The sequence below is a fragment of the Poecilia latipinna genome, unplaced genomic scaffold (genome assembly GCF_001443285.1).
Source record: "Poecilia latipinna isolate Pla-1442-1.1 unplaced genomic scaffold, P_latipinna-1.0 Scaffold519, whole genome shotgun sequence".
Lineage (NCBI taxonomy): Eukaryota > Metazoa > Chordata > Actinopteri > Cyprinodontiformes > Poeciliidae > Poecilia > Poecilia latipinna.
The window spans coordinates 166,822-187,850 of record NW_015113135.1 but is presented as its reverse complement, the minus strand read 5'-3'; the positions used below and the strand labels follow the sequence as shown (position 1 = coordinate 187,850).

The window sequence follows — 21,029 nt, the reverse complement described above, 5'->3', positions numbered from 1 at the left end:
CTCTGCATAACTAGCCGCTCACAATTAGCCGCGGCTACTGAATTCAACGCCGACATCTCCTCTGATGGCTGACATATGATGAACGGAAGCGCTATGACTGAAATATGAATATATCTCATGTTACTATCTGTCGCTGCCATGATCTTTAATGATTTATCGCGTAAACAAGCTTATTCACGTGATTTTAATTCATTTCTTATTTAATTGGAAACACCGCAATTGTGAAATCGTGTTTTTTGTCAACATTAGCAGAGTTTTGCGTACATTTGAAACCAAAAAGCCGCTAAAGTGACAGTAGCTTAAATCAAATTTTAACAAAGTCTTTTCACAGATGAAATCCAGCCGTTCCCTAATTCCTCTCTCTCGTTCAGAGGAATCTTCCATCTTTGTTACCGCTTCATTTGCACCGTCAGACCTGGCTCCCTTAACCTCACCTGCTGCTAATCTGAAACACGTGTGGTTATCGCGTTAATTCGCCGTCAGCGTGAGGAGGTTAGTGGTAAATACATGTTTGCTATTTGTTCCACTCCTGAAACCTGTCTGCACTTCTTGGCCGGGAGACAAAGCTGTCGCTGTACGAGAGCAGCAGATGCCCTTACATGTGTCGAACAGAAGAAGAACAAGAACAACTGGATGAACTCAACATCTCTTCAAAGCACCTGTCGGGCCCCGCTGGTTGCTGGGCAACAGCTCCCCCCTCCCACCCCCTTCATTCTCTTAGTTCGTCTTTTTGCTCGTGCTTTGTGCCGAGCTAAACCCGGGTTTCTGCTTAGTGGAGAGGTTCTTCTTGCCCTCGGGGAGGGCATCATTTCATCACGCTGCGTCTGCTGTTGAGGTGTGGACAGCTTCTGCGCCGGGGCTAACTAGGTGAACTATGTCTTTTTTTTTTTTTTTGCCCCCACCCCTCGGGTTTTCTCCCTCCTCTCGTAATGATGAACAGCGAGGCGCTAACAGCCGTAAGAATTCAGGCATGGAATTATTCAAAAAGCAATTTAGTCCCAACAGTGGGAAAGAAATGGAGCCGGTGTTTGACTGAAGTGGGGCGCCGGTGGAAAACACTCACAAGGGCCATTTTACTTCATCCGGAGAATGAGTTAAATGCTGAAGCAACAGTCTTGAAAAGTCGGCCTTTTACTTCGCTCTCTATTCAATGAAGACAGAGGCAGATTTGTTTTAACAAAGCTCTGATTTTTTTTTTGTCTTCAGTTCAGATCACACCATTACTGAGTTCACATAAATAAATCAGAACCAACAAACAAAAGGTTATTTAAGTTACTTTTGCTTTTACTTTGTTTCTTGACATCAGTTTTCTGTGCTGCTCTGCCACATTTTTGTGAATTTCTTTTCTTGTGCTAATGTTTAATTTAATCAACAAAGTTTATTTGTAAAGCACATTTCAGCAACAAGGCAGGTCAAAGGGTTTTACATCATAAAATATAAAGTTGCACAACAAAATACGACTTGTGGTACTATCATTTTTGTCCAGGCTTTTTTAATTAGTTCAATTTTTGTAATGATTCTGTTGAACAAAATGTCACAAGCAATGTCTGATTTTCATTGGTCAATTTTTAGTAAATGTTTATTTATTGTTACTTTTGCCAGTTTCAGGTTATTTCAGAGATTATTTGGGACTTTTTGGTCATTAACAGAGGTGGCAACAATTTTATCCATTAGTCCAAGTCCCTCATAGAACTTCTGAGAAACTAAACTTCTTATGAACTTCTTTAAATCGTGACTTTCTTCTTCCTACTCTTCATAAAGAATTATGAAAGCATTTGCATGGTGCATAAATAATAGTCTTGTCAACAAATTCTCCCACCTACGCTGAGGATATCTGCAGAAGCTTCAGATTTACCAAGTGCTGATTGTTGCTCTTTGTGCCCAGCTTGTCTGGTGTTTTATAATTTCCCCAAAGCTTTATTCCTTGTGGAATAAAGCTTTGACTAAAATTAATGTCAACATTTCATTTTAGAAATGTTGACTAAAATGAAACCTTTTTACAGATTGGTTGTGCCAAAACCTGTATCCAACTTTTCCTGTTGTTTTCAGCTGCCTGTTTTTAAGATTCTCTCATGTTTCGTTGTCTGCTTTAGCCAAGAATCAATCCGAATCCAAGGAATGTCATTTCTTTTTACGACACGTTGCACACAGAGGCACATTCTTTCAGTAGCAGCAGAGGATGATGGAACACAGGAAAATAACCTTTAAGCAGTTCTCGGTCTTGCTAAATTAGCTGAGGGTAAGCAGTGGGAAGAAAAGAAAACTCACGGTGGATGTTAGAGATTATTACCCAGAGTGTTCCTGCTCCGTGTTCAAGTTCCAGATGCTCAGTTAACGCTGACCCGGTCGTCTCCGGTCAGATGAGGGGTTCAGCAGGTGGGAAGTGCTTGTTGATGCAGGAGCGACAAAGTTGGGAAGAATGTTCCACATGTGAAAATTGTTTGCAGTCGAACAGGGGAGAAAAAAAAAAGATGGAAAGGGAGACAAAAAACAAAAAAGATCAGAAAGGAAACCATAGAATATTCTCCTCTGCACTCACAGCAGAGACCAGGGGAGTTGAATTTTATTTGAAACAGGGATAGAGTTGTGTGTGTGTCTGTGTTCCAGATAGTTACAACTCCCTCCAAATCATCAACATTCTCATCACAATTTTTAGTCATTTATCCTCATTTTCCTTTTAATCTCCTGCAGAAACCTTAACAGTAAAATACAAATTACCTGCTTTTTTTCCAAATTAAAATCTGTAGATTTTAGTAGAAACTGCAGAATCACCTTCCATTGCAGCTGCTTTATGTCTCTACCAGCTTTGCGCAGCATTACTCTGCCACTACCATGTCTTACTTTGGTGTGTAAGTGGTGATGTGTTGCGCTTACTTCCTGTACTTTGTATATAGACAAAAAAGTAACTATATCTATTTATCTATATACATATCAGCTTTAAATCGTTATGTCGATCCCTCATCAAAAATATATCTGGAGTGTTGCTTTTATTCTTTCATGCATGTTTGAGAAACCACTGAATCTCCCATGGCAACCATTAAGCCATGCCTAAACATTTCCTCGTACAAAGCTCCACCTATTTACCCAAATCTCCACTTTAGAGCTTCAGTCTCCAGCTAGGCAGCTCCTTCAGACTAGCCACCAGCAATTAGCAAACATCTGGTGGAACTGCATGTCTGTTGAGCTTAAAATACGAGCTACTTTTCAGTCCAGCACTCTTCAGAATGGCTGTAACGGTTTAATGGAGAAGTGCTGTTGTGATGACATGTTGAAGGAGGAGTTTAAGAAAGAGCAGGAGCTTCTTAAAGAAAAATCGGCCTAATTTTAAGGTGTCAGACTCAGCTAAGCAATGTCAGAATTTCTTTTAAGTTATGTTTGATATATATGCAGCATTTTCAGAACAACTGAACATAACGGTAGCTTGATTATGCTACCTGGAAAATATGCAACACCACCTGCTTAAGATGAGAACCAGTTCAGGGTATATGAATACTTTTGCAATGGTGCTGAAGTAGTAAAGCATGTTTTATGTTTTACCACTTTACAATCCACCTCATAAAGTTAGGAGCTAAAGAAGCTGTTTATGTAACACTCCAGTACACCACTTCATTTACCAGACATGGTTAAAGCAAAACCATCCCACCAGCTTTCTGTCTGTGTTTATTCTGATAGTGAACATGTTTAAGAGGGACTCCTGGTCAACATTAACATAACATTATGAGGGTGTTAGTGTTAGCATTTGTCCTTCAAACTGCTTCAGAGTTAAAGTGTGTTTAATTTAACTTCCTTGCTGTTTATTGGTTCTTACATAACGTTACATGCCTTTGTATCGTCCTTGTCCATCTTTTCTTGTTCCTCCTCTTATTTTCTCTGTTGATCTTTCTGTTCTGAATTCTCCTTGTCCAGTTTGTTTGTTTCTCTCTGAATTTCCTTCCTTCATTTTTCCTCATTTTGTCCTGTTGACATCTCTCCTCCATGTCTTCCTCTCCCTCTCATCCCAGCCTTTCTCGCCTCTTCCTTGTCTCCCGTCATCCCTTCTTCCCCCTCCTGCCTCCAGGAAGCGTTTTATCAATGGAAACCATTCAGTTTGTGGGACTTTGGCCCAGTTAGGCCCCTCTGGCTTGTCAACAGTTGTCTTGGAGAGGCGATGCACTCGCCAGGGCTGGCTGTCCTCCTACTGTGCCTCTTTGCCCCACCCCGGCCCGTTGCTGCTGGGCTGCTTCTTCTGGCCCGAATCGGTTCGTCCAGAGCCAGCTCTGGTGCGTTTAGGGGTGTGGGTTTTTGCATGTGTGTGTTCTGGTTTGTGTGAGACGGTCAGTTTGCTGGCTTGGTCACAGCACCTAAGCTGTGTGATGTCACTGATCTGATGTCCAAAAAAACAAAAACAAACGTTGGTGGATATAAGACTGTAGGAACATTGGGTATTATTGTTTACATCTGGGAAATTTTGCGAATCTGCACAAAGCTGGAAAGCAGACGACTATTTTGCTTTCCATCCATAGCCTTGCTGCTGCAATAGAGGAATCCCAGGAACAAAAAGAAACCCAGAAATGTTTGTATTATAATTTAGTACATAGGAAAGGAAATGATAACACAGAAAAACAGTTGAAGAACAACTCAAAACTAGTCATTTTCTTCCTTCTCACTCTGTGTTGGCTATGCTGCACACAGACTCGTTGCCTTAGCGACTGACTGACAGCAGCTCCTCTAGCGTATCAGGATGCAACACCAAAATGCACAGACATTTCCCACACAAAGACCAAAACATTCAGTCCGTTACAGTATGATGTTTATTTGTGATTATTAATAAGTGATTTTGTGAACACAGCTGCGATTGATTAGCTAATTTAAACACCTGCTCTACTTATGACTCAAAAATACTTTATTGGTCCCAAAGGGAATGATCTGACAGTGTAGGTCTATGGGGCAGATTTTTAGAAAAACACCCATATTCCGCAGCATGTCTACATGTTAATTGAATCTAACTTGGAGTTCAAAGCTTTGTCCAGGAATACTTGAAGGAAATGGGAGGAAGCTAAAATCCACCACTCAACTTTTGGATTTGATTAACCTCAGCTGGGTTTAGCTATGGGTTTTGACTTGGTCGTCAAAATGCAAAAGGCTCTGATCTGAAGTGTTTTATTGGAGCTCTGGCTGAATGTTCAGGGTTGAAGGTTTAACCTCTGCCCTGGTCTGAAGTGCTTCCCAGCCTCAAACCAGTTGTTGTTTTTTCCAGTACTATCCAGGTTTTAGCTTAATTCATCTTTATCCAGCTTCCTGCTCTCTGTTACCCACATCACACTGCTGCTGCTCTGCTACATAAACTCCCAATAAAACTGAAACTTATGGTTACTGATATTTTTTTCCTCGGCCTGTTTAACATCTAATGTAAATAAAAATGCATAAAAAACTGCAATCGTCTGAACGCCCTCGACTTCTAAACTCCTTCCCTCTGTGAATTGGGTGAGGTTGAAAAGACCTCGGTGTATGTATATCATATAATTATGAGCTGCGGTGCATGTTTATAAAAAGAGTACAGTCTGAAATCTGTACTCTTGTGTAATTGTGTAATTACATATTTGCTTCTAGACAGCTGGGTATCTGTATAGATGCTGGAAATGCTATAGATACTCTAATGTAAGCCACATTTGGTGCCTATGTTGTGGGACTTTTATTTTCTCCACATAGGCACAATAGAGGAAACATTATGCAATTAAATGTGTTCATTCAATACTATATTTATACAATGTGCATGTATAACTGCACTGTAAACTCTGTGTGGTTGTGGTTGAAAAGAGAGCTTGTTGTTGCAAAAACAGACAAAGATGTAATCTTAGCTGTGAATGGGAATGGAATTGCTTCAGTCTGAGCAGGTCACATCTAGCATTGGTACCTGGTAACACTTAGCTGCTACATATAGATGTATTTATGCAAAGAGGTCATGGCACAGATCACGCCACCAAGGTTCACTCAAAGATAAGTAGACCGAACTGGTAACAATGTAGAACTATCTGGTTTCCATGCGGCTAAACGCTGAGACTGGATGTCAGTTTGTGTTGAATCAGAACTTGTCCTTCAAGAAGAGTCCAAAGTAAGATTGCTGGAGGAAAAAATGTCAGATACATAGATTGTAACCAAAATCAGCAAAAATATTAGTTTCTGAGTCCAATATCAAATTTGAATTTAATTGTGGTCCCAAAAAAAAGAGTATTGAATTAAATGGTGTGATAGTAGAATATTCCCATTGTTAAAGGTAACCTCTATGTGGATGGCAGAACCCAAAGAATCCCTCTTCCAATCCAACCTGGTGCCACGTGTTGCACACACACATACACACACACACTCAGTCATTCTTTAGGCCTTTGCTCATATCCCTAGTGGTCGTAATGCTATGCCTGATCAGTGTATATTCTGATATAAAGATGAAGCCTATAGTTTTCTCTTCACTGCGTTCTTGCTGCTGCAGGTGTGAACTCTTCCTTATCCTCCATCGCTTACAGTTTCTAAGTCAAAGTGCTCTACCTTGATGTGCTATCTTTCATCATTTTAATTAAATTTCCTGAAGAGGGCTCGGGGTGCCTCTAAATGCCGTGCTTCCATATTGATCGCGGTGAACAATAGGGAACCTGGAAGGGCTTTTAGTCTAGCTCTAAAAAAAAAAAAAAAAGAAAAAGAAAAAAAGAAAAAGTTCCAAAAAGCGGCACACATTGCAGAGCTGCCGGACTGAACTGTCACTGCACACTGAGGGGCGTTTAATCTTCATCACGGCTCATCCATCACACGCCGACAGCACAGGAGACGGCAGCCATGTTTACATGCACAGTGTTCGATTCTAAGTAGCCCAGTTACCCGACCGTGACCAATTTTTTTTTATTCTCAGGGAAAAATACTTCAGCAAATATGTAAGCTAAAATATGTAATAAAAATAACAAGGCTGGTTTTACTGGGGGAAGTTGGAGGTGTTTCTTCCTGCAGGACGTTTCATTCGGATGCACAGACACAACCTGCTGGTTTTGATCAGCAAATATAAAAAGCGTGACTTTGAAGGACCTTCGTAAGCTTCTGATTTAATTACGGGTCACAGGTAGATTTGAATGTCAATAAAACGACATGGCAATCCAGAGGTACTGACAATCACAGCTGCCATGGGAACCCTCATTAATAGCCCCCCTGGGAGCAGTTAGAGGAATCCTCTCTCTGGCAGCCAAACCCTTTCATATTTTCTGTGAAGCAGCATGCTGGAAGCTGACAGGAATATTCTAATAACTTGTTTTTTTTTCATACAAGGGAAATTCAATCCCAGAGGATCAAAGGTTCTTGTCGAGGTCCGGCACTTTAACCTGAATAGTGATTTATGAACAAAAAAAGTTGGTCCTTAAACATGGACCCTGAAACATGGTTGAAAACTGACCTGCTTATGTCCAGGGTTTCCCCCAGTTTATTATAAGCCTGGCGGCCCGCCATGCTTCACTAGTCCCCCGCCAGGCAAAGCGTTGCTAGTTTATGTTTTTAGGAAAACATTATTAAAAAAACCCAACAAAAACAAATTACTTATTTTTATTTTTAAAGCTGGATTGCAAGCATCTCTGTTGCTCTGAGCATTTTCACTGGCGGAGCAGATTTATTCCTAAAAGATCCGTTTATAATAGGTTTATATTTTATGCATGCGCATGCACGCACACACACACACACAGTCATTCTTTAGGCCGGCAGCACGTGGACCAATAACACAGCGTGTTGCCACGCGCTGTAGCTGCTTGATGAACTTCACCTCAGCGCGGATCGCACACACCTTCTTTCACTCAAACTGGACACACCGACTCACCTGTATGGATATTTACATCAACTTCCTGTGAGGAATTAAGGTAGGAGTTTAAAACTCACCACATTAGCTCTGGTTGCACAGCTAACGTGGTGCCAGGAAAAACCTATAATCTGCTTTTAAATTCAATTCAGTTCATGTATGCTGCACCAATTCACAATAAATGTGAATGATTTTCACAAAAAGAAAAGAGAAGGAAATACAATTTATAGGCAGAAATTTGAAGTTAGATCCAGTATATACTCACTGTTAAAACGCCTTCGGTTGAGGTTCACGTCCTGCTGCTCAGATGGGTTGTTGATTTTCCTGTTTAAATCAGTGGGTGGAAACAAACAAAGCAGTCTTTGCGCCGGTATCTGTCAATTCATAGAACTATATCATGCTTAATGATATAATTTGTCAAAATTGATAAATTTATAAGTCAAAAGAAACCAACTCGCAGTGAGATGAGACCCCAGCATGGAGCGCTGGCCAAAATCTGAAAGGCTGGTTTGTGAACCGAATGCCTATCATTGATTTACAGCGAGAGATCCAGAGACTTGGCAATCTTTTGGAAAAGGAGAAGGAAAAATGGCTCAAGGAGAACCAAAAACTAGTCTACATGCAAAGAGAGCTGGAGCTCTCCAAGAAAAAATGTCCAAGGAGATTGCCTGCCTGCAGGAAAGGGAGAACCTGCAGGAAACGGAGAACCGTCTGCAGAGTGAGCTGGTGCTGTGTAAGATTTCATACCAAGAGTTAAACTGTTAAGCTTTTTTTAGTTAGCGTCAACACAGTCACATTTAGCTTATGGAAAAAGTGCCAGTCACAAAAATCCCCGAAAGTGTGGCTTACAGAGAAGTGCGACGTATATAATTGCAGCATATATATATATGTATTTACATACATCTCTTTGTTTGGTTTCTATACATATTTGTATGTACGGACGTAGCAGAGGGCTGCGTCCGTAATAAATCTGCTATTAAGGACGCAGCCCTGCTACTGAAAGGCCCTCGGACTCGACTTAAGAGAACAGGAGATCAGGCTTTCTCCATTGCTGCTTCTATTCATAGGTAGATTATTCTACGGTATAATCTACCTTTCCATATTAGAAAGGTAGATTATTCTTCTTTGGCATTCTATTGAGGCCTGACACTGTAACTCTTCTGTTGTGATTTTTTTTTTAAATTTATTACTCATATTATTTTATCATATATATATATATATATATATATATATATATATATATGTTGTTGTGTTTTTTTTTGGAGTTTTTGCAGTAGTCCTTCACTTTAGTAGTTGACTCTCTGGATAACAGCCCACATGGATTCTTCCAAGAGTCAGAAGTTTATATGAGTTTATTCTTGGACGGATGGGTGGAAAATCTGAACGATGTGTCTGCTATGCCTTTTAGTTTGTAAATCGTTTGCTTCAAAAATAATGTTTGACGGGTTTTTTTTTCCCTCCAGTTCTTTTGCAATTTGCTGTCAAAAATGAAGCCTGCATGGCAATTTCCAACACGAACCTTGTAGTATTTGACTCTCCAGTGTCATTCTGCGTCATGCTTTTCTGGAAGCATCCTCCATCGAAGAGCCTGAAACGCGTCCAAGCTTCCTGCTCAGGCCTTCTACCGTCACGCTCCCTCTGGTGCTGCGTAAACTGACTTCATCAGTTCCGTCTTGACCGGGGGCAGCAAAGTTTAGCGGGACCACTCGAAATTCCACACGGGCAGCATAGAGCCACCTTTGTGTCGTGAGCCAAGCTCATTTTGGAAAAGGAATTAGTGTTTCTTCGTCCTTGGAGATTAAAAAACATTGTGCAGAAACAAGCAAATATGGGAAACCTGTGGCCTCCCAAAGGAGGATGCACAGATGGTGCCGTTAGGTTTTTCACTGATGGAACTTTCTAGGTCAGACATCTGGTGGTGGTTGGGGGGAGGGTTGGTATTCTCAGTGGGGGCTACCTGCAAACAGCTTAAGGGTCTAAAAATAAAAAGGTAGCAGTAAAAGAAGGAGTGATAAGGCTCCCTTTCTTTCTTTCTTTCTTTCTTGGTTGTTTACCTTAAACATTAGAGGGAAGGTGGTTTCTGCATGTGGAACCATTTTCCCCCATTCTTAATGACTCCTAATTTCATGGCAAATAAACTAAACAATGATGCCTTTGAGTCTTGCTTCACTTGTAAGCACTGCAAGACAAAATCGCATTCTTTTCCAGTCAAAGGCCGGCTTAAATGTTCCTTTCTTATCTACCAGTCGACCTGTAAATGCACCCCAGACTGTTTGGATTTAGTTTTTCCAGGCAGTTTGATGTCTGATTCCATCAAACTCTTTAAGACCGCAGTGTTTGACTTTTCATAAAAATCTGGGGGGTTTTTCTACATATTTGTTAAAACGGTAATCATGTCGTGACAGTGCAATATGTGACAGATAATCTATCAAAATAAAATCAAACTTCTCCTTGTGGTTCTATTGCAGGCTGCATAAATACATCGCTCCTGATCAAAAACAACCAATCAGAGCTTGGAGGAGGGTCCTAGTGCTGTCAATCAATCTCAAGCATATGCTGCTCAACATGCTAATTGGATTAGTCATTAGTTAATCTGCTAATAACAGAGAAACAATTTATCGTTACAGAAAAACAGTTTATCTGCCGTCATCTGTGGCTCAGCTAACTAGCTTAGCATTCACAACAAGGAAACAAGCTGTAGCTCATATACGAAAAAAGAAGGAGAATGCATGTCACGTTCTGCTTTAATGTTTGTAGTTTCCTTCATTTAAACAGGATGGATTCAACTACAGTTTTCCTCAACTGGAATCCACTCAAAAGACCGAGGAGTTATCTTCATTTATCTCCTATTTATTTATCAGTTTTCTTTTACATTTGGTCCCAAAGTAGGTAAAACCCTTTAAAAAGCTCAAAAAGAAGATAAATATTTCTAACCTGTATTATTTAAGTTTACATAAAATAATTTTACTCAGACTGCAAGTAAAAAATAAGACTAAGTAAACCACCATGAATCAACCCAGAAAAGTGCTTAAAGTAAAAAAAAATAATTAAAGTTTTTAAACTTTAAAAATGCAACATTTCACAATTACTTATTCATACTAATAATACATTTCAAGTTATTATTTTATCTAATTTACATTATTTAATGTTTGTCAAATCCATCAGTTAAAAATTATGATGCAAAACTCATTCCAACCATTAAAATCACTCATTAATATGCCAAACATTGACAAGATTTTAATAACTACATTATAATTAAGTTCAAACAGCATACAGGTGTTAATGAGCAACGTCAGTGTACAGTCTAGCCGGTGGCTAAATTAAAGCTAATCCATCCAGCAGTGATTGTTTACAGTAATAATAAAGTCTCTGTTATCGGCTGCTTTTCTACTTCTTTGTAGATGTATCCAGCTCTACACAGACCCACCACACCAGCAGACCGCGGCTGAAAAGTGACACCAAACTCCCAGTTGCTTCGTGTTACTTTTGTCTGGCGCTTCTGATATTTCCATCATTGTCCGTCCCTCTTTATGGTCCGTGTAGTACAACCACTGGTCCGCCATGTTTTCTTCTGATGGTCCACGAGCAAGTGCATGTCTTTTCCCTTCTTTTTTTTCTTTCTCTGTTTTTCTGTCTTCTTCTGATTTGACAGATTATCTGTTTAATATTATATTGTCAGGACCAGTGATGTCAGTAACTAACCCATGTTATTTTATGAGCTTGAATCTCCTGGTAAATAATTTATTTAGCTTCTGTAAATCCAAATTCATGTTGGAGTTGTAGGTTAACGTTGAGTCGCTGTAGGACGCTGGATTCAGGTCCATCAACAATTTGCACCAATCTATAGAAACCCCATGTTCCTGTCTGTTTGTGGTCAGACACAAAGCATGTGGGGTAATAGTAACAGCTCATGGGTTACTATGACCTGTAACCCATAGCTCATAGTAACTATGGGTAGTTACTACCCATAGTAACTAGTATGGTTACTATGGTTAGTAGCCAGGTAGTAACCTGGCTACTAACATAGTAGCCAGGTTATATGGCTGGTTACATCCAGCCATATAACCTGTATGGCTGGATAGGTTATATTTAGTTTATTTAGCTTTTTTAATTTTATTTTTTTTAGCATGAAAGTCCCACTGAATAAACATATTTTCTGTCCGTGACTCGGCACTGAGCTAGCTGCTAACAAAATTAGCGCTCTGAGGACAACCACGCAAGGGCATAAAAGTAATATATCTTACCTTACATATGATTGCTTGTCTTTCTAAGTAGCTGTCCAATAAAATATCTAAAATACAATTTAAATAATGCAATTGTTTCCTGTTAGAAAGTGGTGCTGCAAACTCTAGCATTGTTAGTTTCCGCAGCTCCTGCTTTTAGAGATTATTGATCCACTTTTCTCCTTTTTTCAGTAATTTTTTAAAAATTAACTCCCTTGTGACCAACTACCTTCGAAACACACACAAAAAAATGTTTTTCTTTCTCTCTATTTGAACTGTTGGAGTTACGGGTCAGGGTTTACCAGGAGGACAGACCCGAATTCTTAGAAAGTGACAATAGTGCAAGTAATGCATCTAATAACATTTTAATTATAGTTCAATTTAGTTTATTTATATAGTGGCAATAGTCAAAAAATTTTAATCTTGAGGCGCTAAGCGAGAAAACACCACTTATACACAGAAAATCGACAGTAATGTAAGATAATTTGACTCGATTGGCAGATTAAGGTACTTAAAAATAACCTTTAAGCAGATATCAGACATGCTTCTTAATGAGCTTCAATTTCTTCATTGAGATTATTATTCATCTGTGACTTTCTAATCTAAATGTCCTGCCTTTCGGTAGTTGCAAACAGAAAATCAGACCTTAACATTCAGAGTTACAAAAAGAGAGTTATAAAGTTGGCCTTCTGTCACCTGAAGAACATTTCCAGGATTAGAGGACTAATGAGAAACTCATCTATGTGTTTATCATTTATCTCATTGATTAGTTCAACAGTATCCTCACAGGTCTGCCTAAAAAAAATCAATCTCTGCTGCTGGCCTTCTGACTAAAACCAGGAAGATAGAGCGCATCACCCAGTTCTAAAGTCCTTTCATTGAGAGAATAGACATTAAAATACTGTTAGTTTATAAATCACTGAGCGGCTTAGCAACACAACACATTAAAGATCTGCTACTGTTTTATCGGCTAGAACCAGAACCAAACATGGAGAAGCAGCATTAAGCTTCTACACACCACAAATCTGGAACAAACTACCAGAAAACTGCAAAACAGCTGAAACACTGAGATCCCTTAAATCAAAGCTAAAAACTCACCTGCTTAGAGCTGCCTTTGATTAGTAGCAACTAGAACATTGAATATATTTGATGTGTATGTGCTTGATGATTTTGATGATGGTATTTGACAAAATGTAATGTTTATCGCTTGCTTCATAATTGATGACTGTACGATGTTTTCATGATGTAAAAGCACTTTGAACTGCCTTGTTGCTGAAATGTGCTACAAAAATAAACTTAATTCGAATTTATTTGATCTATTGTAGTGAAGAAGAAGGTTATAATCTGGAAGGATCACTCTACAATCAGAAACCAAGAAAAAAATAATTACATTTGTCTTCAAACTAATCAGATGTTTTAGAGTTGATTTTCTAGAAACAAACAGCTGATCCAGTTGTGACTGACAGGAGAAGAACCTTGATATTTAGGAGCCCAGTGTAACAGACATACCTCCGCTGGTCTCCAACTATCATCAGGTCTATTCCTGCAGCCGTTCTCCAAGGAGCTCCCAAAGCCAGATAGCTACACACACACACACACACCTGTTCCTGGATATCACTCCTCCACACGGCTGTCTCGACGGAGCGCAGTTAATCGCTGATTTGGCACACTTACAGTGACAACATACCGAGGTCCAGTTTCAGCAGCCCAGCGCCCCACACATAAGAAAACACGCTTTCATTCTTGTCCTCACTCACACACGGCGGGGACATTTCACTTTACAGACAGACTCGCACACAAACGCTCGCTCAAAAAACAGAAATAGCTTCTTTCAGTCACACAACAGTCGTGCAACGGCCATGGAGGACGTCCACATCTGACTCTCATCTGACTGCTGATTCACCAAAAAAACCTGCCTTTTCAAAGTCGGCCTGAAATGTACAATTATTGCAGTCTGGCGACAGCTTGTATATGCTGGAACGCTCAGGGTTTTGTGGCTTTTGCCTAAATGGGAAACAATTAAAGAGGCTTTTGGCAGCGCATGAAGCTAGACAGATTAAAAATGGCTGAGCTTTTCAGAGGGAGAGGCCTGTGTCGAGTCATGGGAATCCGTAAACTTTATACTTCAACGTTCAATCGGTTTGTATTTGTGTGTAGCAAGAGGTAGTTTTTCATGTTTAAACGAGGAGCGCCTTGAAAAAGTGTTTATTTCCATTGAATTTGCTCACGTTTTGCCACGTTACGACGAGAAGGAAACTTCCACATGAGCCAAACTGGGTTTCAAGCTGCTGTCGAAGGAAACACCCGAGAAATACAGCAAAACAAAACAAAAACAAACAAAAAAAAAACAAACAAAAAAAATTAAATCAAATTCATTTTATATACATGAAAATGTGTATTTTAAAAAAAGAGAGGTATGAGTAATCAATATCAAGATTACAGTTGTGTTCAGTTTTATGACGATTAATTAAACTTTGCTGCTAATTGTGAATCCATATCAACTTCCTAAAATAATGACTTAAGGAATTTTTTTTTGCCAAAAATATGAGCAAAAAAAATAAAATAAAATCACCACCTCTTTCTTTCTAAAAGATAATTCAGGCAACAAAAACCCTTTGGCCATTATCTTAGGATTTGTAAAAATAGTGTTCAGATCTTTTCATTCACTCGTTCGCTCATCATTCATGAACTGGCAGGTCCCGACACTGAGGGGTCACCCGACCCACCGTAACAGAACCATGAGAGGTAATGATTACGTAACGAGTCGGACACAGCGATGTGATGCAACGTAAAGACAGCTGCAGGCGCAGCAGGAGGATGGATGGTCCACAGCCAGGAGAGAAGACATATAGAGAACGACACACTACAACGACCCTTTAACAAACATGAAATGGATTTGAACAGACTGCACCCTGTTTCATACACCTGTGAATGTGTGTGTGTGTGTTTCAGGGATTTTACCTGGGTTAAAAATGTGCAAGGAATTGCTGAGAACTGAATGCATAATTGCATTAATTAAAAAAAGGCCAAACAAAATAACAAAATACTATAATAGCAGTCTCCCGTGGCAACCACTCAGTTGTATAAAATACCTGGGTGAAACTTGCCCCGCCTTCAAGGACAAAGCTTCTCCTTCAGACTAGCCGACAGCAATTAGCAAACACCTTGTGGTGCTGCATATCAGCTGAGCTTGTTGTAAGAGCTACTTCTAAAAGCAATGCTGGTAAAAACTTTGTTAAAGGGTTAATAAAGGAGCCATGTCGAGATGACTTCCTGGAGGTGGAGCTTCAGAAAGAGCAAGTGTCCCTTAAAGGGACAGAGACACAATTTGAAGGTGTTGAAATTGTGCAGTAAAATTTCTTTCAAGTCATATTTGACATAAATAGCGTTTTACTAACAACTGGAGATTACCTGATTGTGCTATAAATGGCGCTATATGAATGGAAAACACATGACACTATCTTTTTAACTTGCAGAGGGTAGGTGCAAGTCAAAGTGCAAAGGGTCAGGGGTCATGGAGACTTTGATGTGACTTGCCTTCTTTAGTAATGCCCATATTTTCTCTCCATCACCTCCTCCTGTTCAGCTGAGAGGAGGCTACAGCAGATAGCTGCAGCTAGAAGAAAGGGAAGTGGGCAGAAGGAGAACAGAGGAGAAAAAAGGAGGTATCGCAGAGGGGGCGTAGGTGTGTGTGTTTGGGGGGGTCTGGGTGTGTGGAAAGCAGCCACTGCAGCAAACACCTCTGAAACAGAAACAGCCATTTAGCGGCGAAAACAAGTTCCCCTCACAAGACGACTATGAATGGGGCACTTCAGCCGGCCGAGGAAGTTCCATCGAGGGGCAGGATGTTCTCCTCAGGACGCTCTTGAGGCGGGACGCGGGCCAAAAGTGTGTTTACATAGACCCGTCTCTCTCTCTCCCTCTGTCACCGTCCAGCTTTGCCCTCCTTCTCTGGCCGAGTAGAAAAGAAGGAAGAGAGAGAGAGAGAGAAAAGGAGCAAACTCTCCCCTGCCTGCTTTGCCCACTCCATCCCCTCCTACCAGGCGTTTACAGAGCCGCAGCCAGCCAGGCGGCGAGGGAGGGCGTGGAGCTGTGCTCAGCAAACAAAGACAGAGAGGCAAAGACTCTCTGTGATTAAAGAGCAGTTAAGATGCTATGAGAGACTAATTTGTTCTCTGTGTGACTGAAAACAAAACCAAATCTGGGGCTTACGCTTCCTGCACTAGCTTAAAGTGAAATGCTAGGTACTTAGCACTACAACAAAACTCCTTTCTCTTTCTAAATCCTTTACACAAACTGTGATGTGATAACATTTTCTTTATCCGTTCTACATGCTTTTTAGATTAAAACACATACACACATGCACGTACACGCCCACACACACACACACCAAGCTGCTTCTGCTCACCAGCATCATGGAGACTTAAGAGCACAGCAGACAGGTCAGGGATGAGTTCGTCTGAAGCAGCGCTAGCTTAGGAAATAATATTCAGAGTTGTGAACGTCTCACAGAACTCTGCCTCATCGTCTGTCTCAACGGTTCAGATAAAAGTATGTGTATGTTTTAGAACCCCAATTAAGAATTTGTAGAAAAACATCAAAACTGGTGTTCACAAATAAAGAAAAGATTTGAGACGGAGTTTCACCTTCCAACTGTCTGTCTCCCAAGAATATTTTAGCTGTAATTTTCTTTATTGCAGTTTTGACCACCATGATGTCTTCTGTTTCTTATTTCTCCTCCGTCTGCGACCTATTTTCATAGATATGTATTTTTTGTAACCCAACCACGAACAGTTAAACAAGAGTAAAAAAAATCTTAATCTAGGAAGCACAAAACATCAAAAATGAATGCATAGTGGTAAAATAAGAGCTATGAAACTGTATTTACTACTACATGTTGGGATATGTCTGCAGTGCAGTCATGTTCAATAAATTAAAACATGCATCTCAAATTGTCTCTTTTGTTAGATTAAAAGTACCTTTTGAAAACAATAACCTTAATTAAAAAGTAGGTATCACATATATAGTTTTCGTTAAACTCATATTTCTGTTTGTAACTATAGTTTTTTATTGCTTTGATCCAATATTCTCATTTCAAATGTTATGGTTTCATTAGTTATAATTGAAAAATCATTATAACTAAAAAAACCCCAAAAAGCTTTCAAACATCTGTGTTTAATCTATATGTGTTTCACTTGGTGCTAAAGTTGGTCAAAGAAATTGAATTTTAAATAATATTCCAATTTATTGAATGGGACAGATATGGAACATGTTGGATTTAGAAATATTGACACGTTTTATAAATCTCAGAATTTCAGTAAGGATTTAAACTCTTTAGCAACACAGAGAAGAAGCTACTGTTTGTTATGCTAACCATTCTAACAGTGTTAATTGATAATAAAAAGCCACTAAGGACTGTTTCAAATGCCAATTCTGTATTTATTTAGTCTTTGCTTTAACATAATTATTGCTCCTCATCTAAATAATTATTAACCACTTACTACAGGAACACTAAAAAGCAATTTTTAGATGTGGCTGTCATATCAGTTTATGTGTAAAATCTCAAGGACAAATCAGAACTAGCTAGCATTATTATAAGCAGGACAAAGCTTCACAAATAACATCTTCAGTCGCTATAGCAACATGATTCCCTCCAGAATCACGTTGAATTCAAAGGCAAACAGAGTCATTGTCTTCAATCAGGACATAAACGTAGAAACCCAATAAATGAATAAACACATTACATCACCCCATAGAGATTTATTGAGTTTACGTTTCAAGTCTGGTGGAAAGTTATTTTCTGTTCTCCTCACTGCATCAAAGACTTTGACCAGGAATTTGTCACATCCTTTTCTTTTTTTTTCATTCATTTTTTTTCCATTCTGAATGTAAAATCTGAATGCAACATTATATTGTAAATACTCCCCAGAAAAAACCCAACCAAGACTTGCTGCGATCCGCTCAAACCAACAGTTTGTGTGGAGCAAAAACAAACCGTGTTACGACACAGCCAAGACATAACAAACAGGAACAAACCGACTAACATTTGCTCTCTGCGGTGTTTTGGTTCCAGTTCATTTCGAAATTCTTCCAAACTTCGGGATCGCAAAGTTTGCCAGTTTTGTTTTTTTGCCAACAGAGCAGTTAGTGTTTGCTCTTGCAAATCCACAGCGACAGAAACAGGGCTGACAGAAAGTTCTGTTGTAACGTGTTTATTCAGAACCGGCTTTGACAGCAGAGTTTGTCAGGCGCAGAGAAAAAGAGGGAGACTCAAAGATGTTGTGAAATGGTTCTTTTTTTCTTGCTCTCCCATGTGGGGGGAAATGTCTGCCCCAGAGGGATTGTTGTTATGGTGGAATGTTGCACCGAGAGAAAAAGATGAAGACTGAAGCAAACAAGCTGTGAATGCAGACGGAATAATCAAATAATGCCAGCGAGTTTCACCGTTCTGTTAGAAATCTAAATACAAAGCGGAAAGACATAACAAAAAAAACCAAAAAAAACCCCGAAACCGAGATAAACTGAATCAAAATGACAAAACAGCTCATAGAGACATTAATATTTTCTCATGTACTTAAAACCGTGTTTCACACTACAGACCAACCCAAACCTGACTGCTGAATACCGCTAAATCCTTTCTGCATTCGAGGCGCCATGATGGATGTCGGAAGTGAAAGACGGGAGAATTGATCAGAGCGACTGAAATTGTTTTCCCAAGTTGTTTTTGCCATTTTATTCGTGGCTTCTATTTGTTCCAGTCCAGTTAATTTGTCTGTGAACGTAACACCTGGTTGGGACTCACAGACGGCGGGATTTACAAAACTTTGAAATAGCTAGCTTAGAAACCGACCCGTACCTCCTCCCTCTTAACGTGTTGATTAAATTACCAACTTTACCTGAATTCACACCACATCATATATATCACTATGTCATAAACGGCGTTGCCCCTCAAACCGGAGCAGCCTTAAAAACGTACAGAAGACGAGTATGGAGGAATTTGAGTTATGGCAGGTACATTTCCCCACAGAGAGACGCTAACCAGTTTTTTCGTATATGCTAGGCTACACGTTGGTGGGGCACTGTTTCCATGGTTACTGAAGGTTAGACACATACTTTCGCGATAATGCGACATTTGATATATTTCTAATAACGCTTACTTATAAAGTATTTGAACGTTAATCTTCTTACTTTGTGTAACGGATGGTATAAATGAGTTTCCTGAAGTCATTCAGCCAGGCTTCACAATGGGATATTTTATTCTAGGGAACAATGTTGTCTACATTTTCTTCCAAATTCAACAAAAGTGAACAAAAAATAAATCAACCTCCTCACAAAAATCATAACAAACTAAAAACAAGAGGAGAAAACCGCCACCTGGTGGCCACAACAACACAGTACAGTGAGACAGAGTTAAATAAACAGAAATAAAAAGTATAACTTAAAATAAAAACACATACCTGGGGGAGAAGAGTAAAAACAAATGAATCTTCTCGTCACCTCCCTGCACTTCAGCCCTAAACATAGAAATAAAAAGTGTTCAAACGACCTATGCTGGACCGGCAGACTGCGGGACATATTCGCGCCAAAAGAAAAATGACAATAAAACTGTCCACTAAACCCACAATGATGGTCAAAACTGCAAAATAACAGACTAACAAACAATAATAAACAAAATAAGCTAGAGACCTCAACATAAACAACAACATCTATACAGAAAACAAACATATCGCAGCAGCGAACTTTCCTCTGACTTACCCAGAGCAGCGCGGAACAACGCTGAAGAAAAAGGGGGAAGCGGAGGAGCTACGGAAGCCCAGGAGACACAAATGAGGCAGAGCGCAGAAAGGCGACCCCAGCAGGCAAAAACAACAAAACAACAATTCAAAATAACTGAATAAGATAAAATTCACAAATTCTCAATATAGAATTAATTATAAATATTCATTTAAAAAAGTACATCTGTAATTCTGTTACACTTGTAAAAAGTGGTCGCTGTAAATCCGCCATTACACTGAGGGCTGCAAGTCATTATGATTGACGGCTTCTATCCATCGCCGCCATCTTTCCTCCTTAAAGCTTATTAATAAAATGACAAGTTCGGTTTTTATCCATGTCTGTTTGTGCAGCCGACCGCGCAGCAACTTATGACCTTTTTTTTAAAGTGAAATGAACCAGATAAAAGCGACATTAGGCTACCACAGCTGTTGATTTTACAGGAGCACATAGATTGTTGACGTCCGTCATGGCGGAGCGGGTGGAGTCGCGTGCAAAGGGTCAATATAAAAATAGACAAAGAGCTGCGTGACAACTGACATTAAACAGTCAAAAAACAAACTTCAAGAATCCGTCTTTCAATTTCCCTCTTCCATCCTCTCCTGATTATTATGTGGCTGAACACAACAGAGGATGAATAAATCAGTGAGAGCAGAGATCACAGAGCTCTGCTGAAAATCTGGGCTTTGTTTGTCCAAAAGGAATGAAAAACTGTTTATTTTTTTAAGCATTTATAGTAAAAAAAAAAAAAAAAAGCAACCAACTCTGCCACATAAGAGGCTTGTGGCAGAAAATGATGTTTTTCATAAAGGGAGTGTTTGGAGTTTGTAAGTGTGGCTCTGTGGAGAAGCTATGAGCAATGAATATCTTACCCGACCTGACCTGATTCTGTTTGACTTTTTTTTTCAAACAGAAAAATGTGCTGCAGCCTCTGTGATACAGTGGCAAAAAAAGAAATTACAAGATTGTTCCTATTTGTAGATCAAAAAATATTTACCTTCATTAGGTATTAGTTTTCTGTTAAACTCATATAAAGCATATTTTGGGTCATGTTAATTGACACATTTAGAGACCAGAAAAGGTGGGAGCTCCTACTGATGATGCCTTTCATGTCAAAATAAGACGTCAGTTCAATTCAGTTTATTTATATAGCACCAATTCACAACACGTCATGTCAAGGCACTTTACAAAAAAGTTGATTCGATCCAATATGACCTCCTGACCAAACG

At 39.5% G+C, this 21,029-nt stretch overlaps 2 long non-coding RNA genes across 2 annotated transcripts; both read right to left on the bottom strand.

The window, feature by feature from the left end:
- Positions 1–3,642: 3,642 nt before the first annotated feature.
- LOC106952472 (uncharacterized) lies at positions 3,643–8,131 on the bottom strand. The gene is made up of 2 exons (XR_001425997.1): positions 8,070–8,131; positions 3,643–4,363 (listed from the first exon to the last, which is right to left on the bottom strand). It is a non-coding gene; the product is annotated as an uncharacterized LOC106952472 (long non-coding RNA).
- A 136-nt stretch (positions 8,132–8,267) lies between these two features.
- On the bottom strand, positions 8,268–19,852 carry LOC106952471 (uncharacterized). The gene is made up of 3 exons (XR_001425996.1): positions 19,783–19,852; positions 19,485–19,541; positions 8,268–8,369 (listed from the first exon to the last, which is right to left on the bottom strand). It is a non-coding gene; the product is annotated as an uncharacterized LOC106952471 (long non-coding RNA).
- Positions 19,853–21,029: the final 1,177 nt, after the last annotated feature.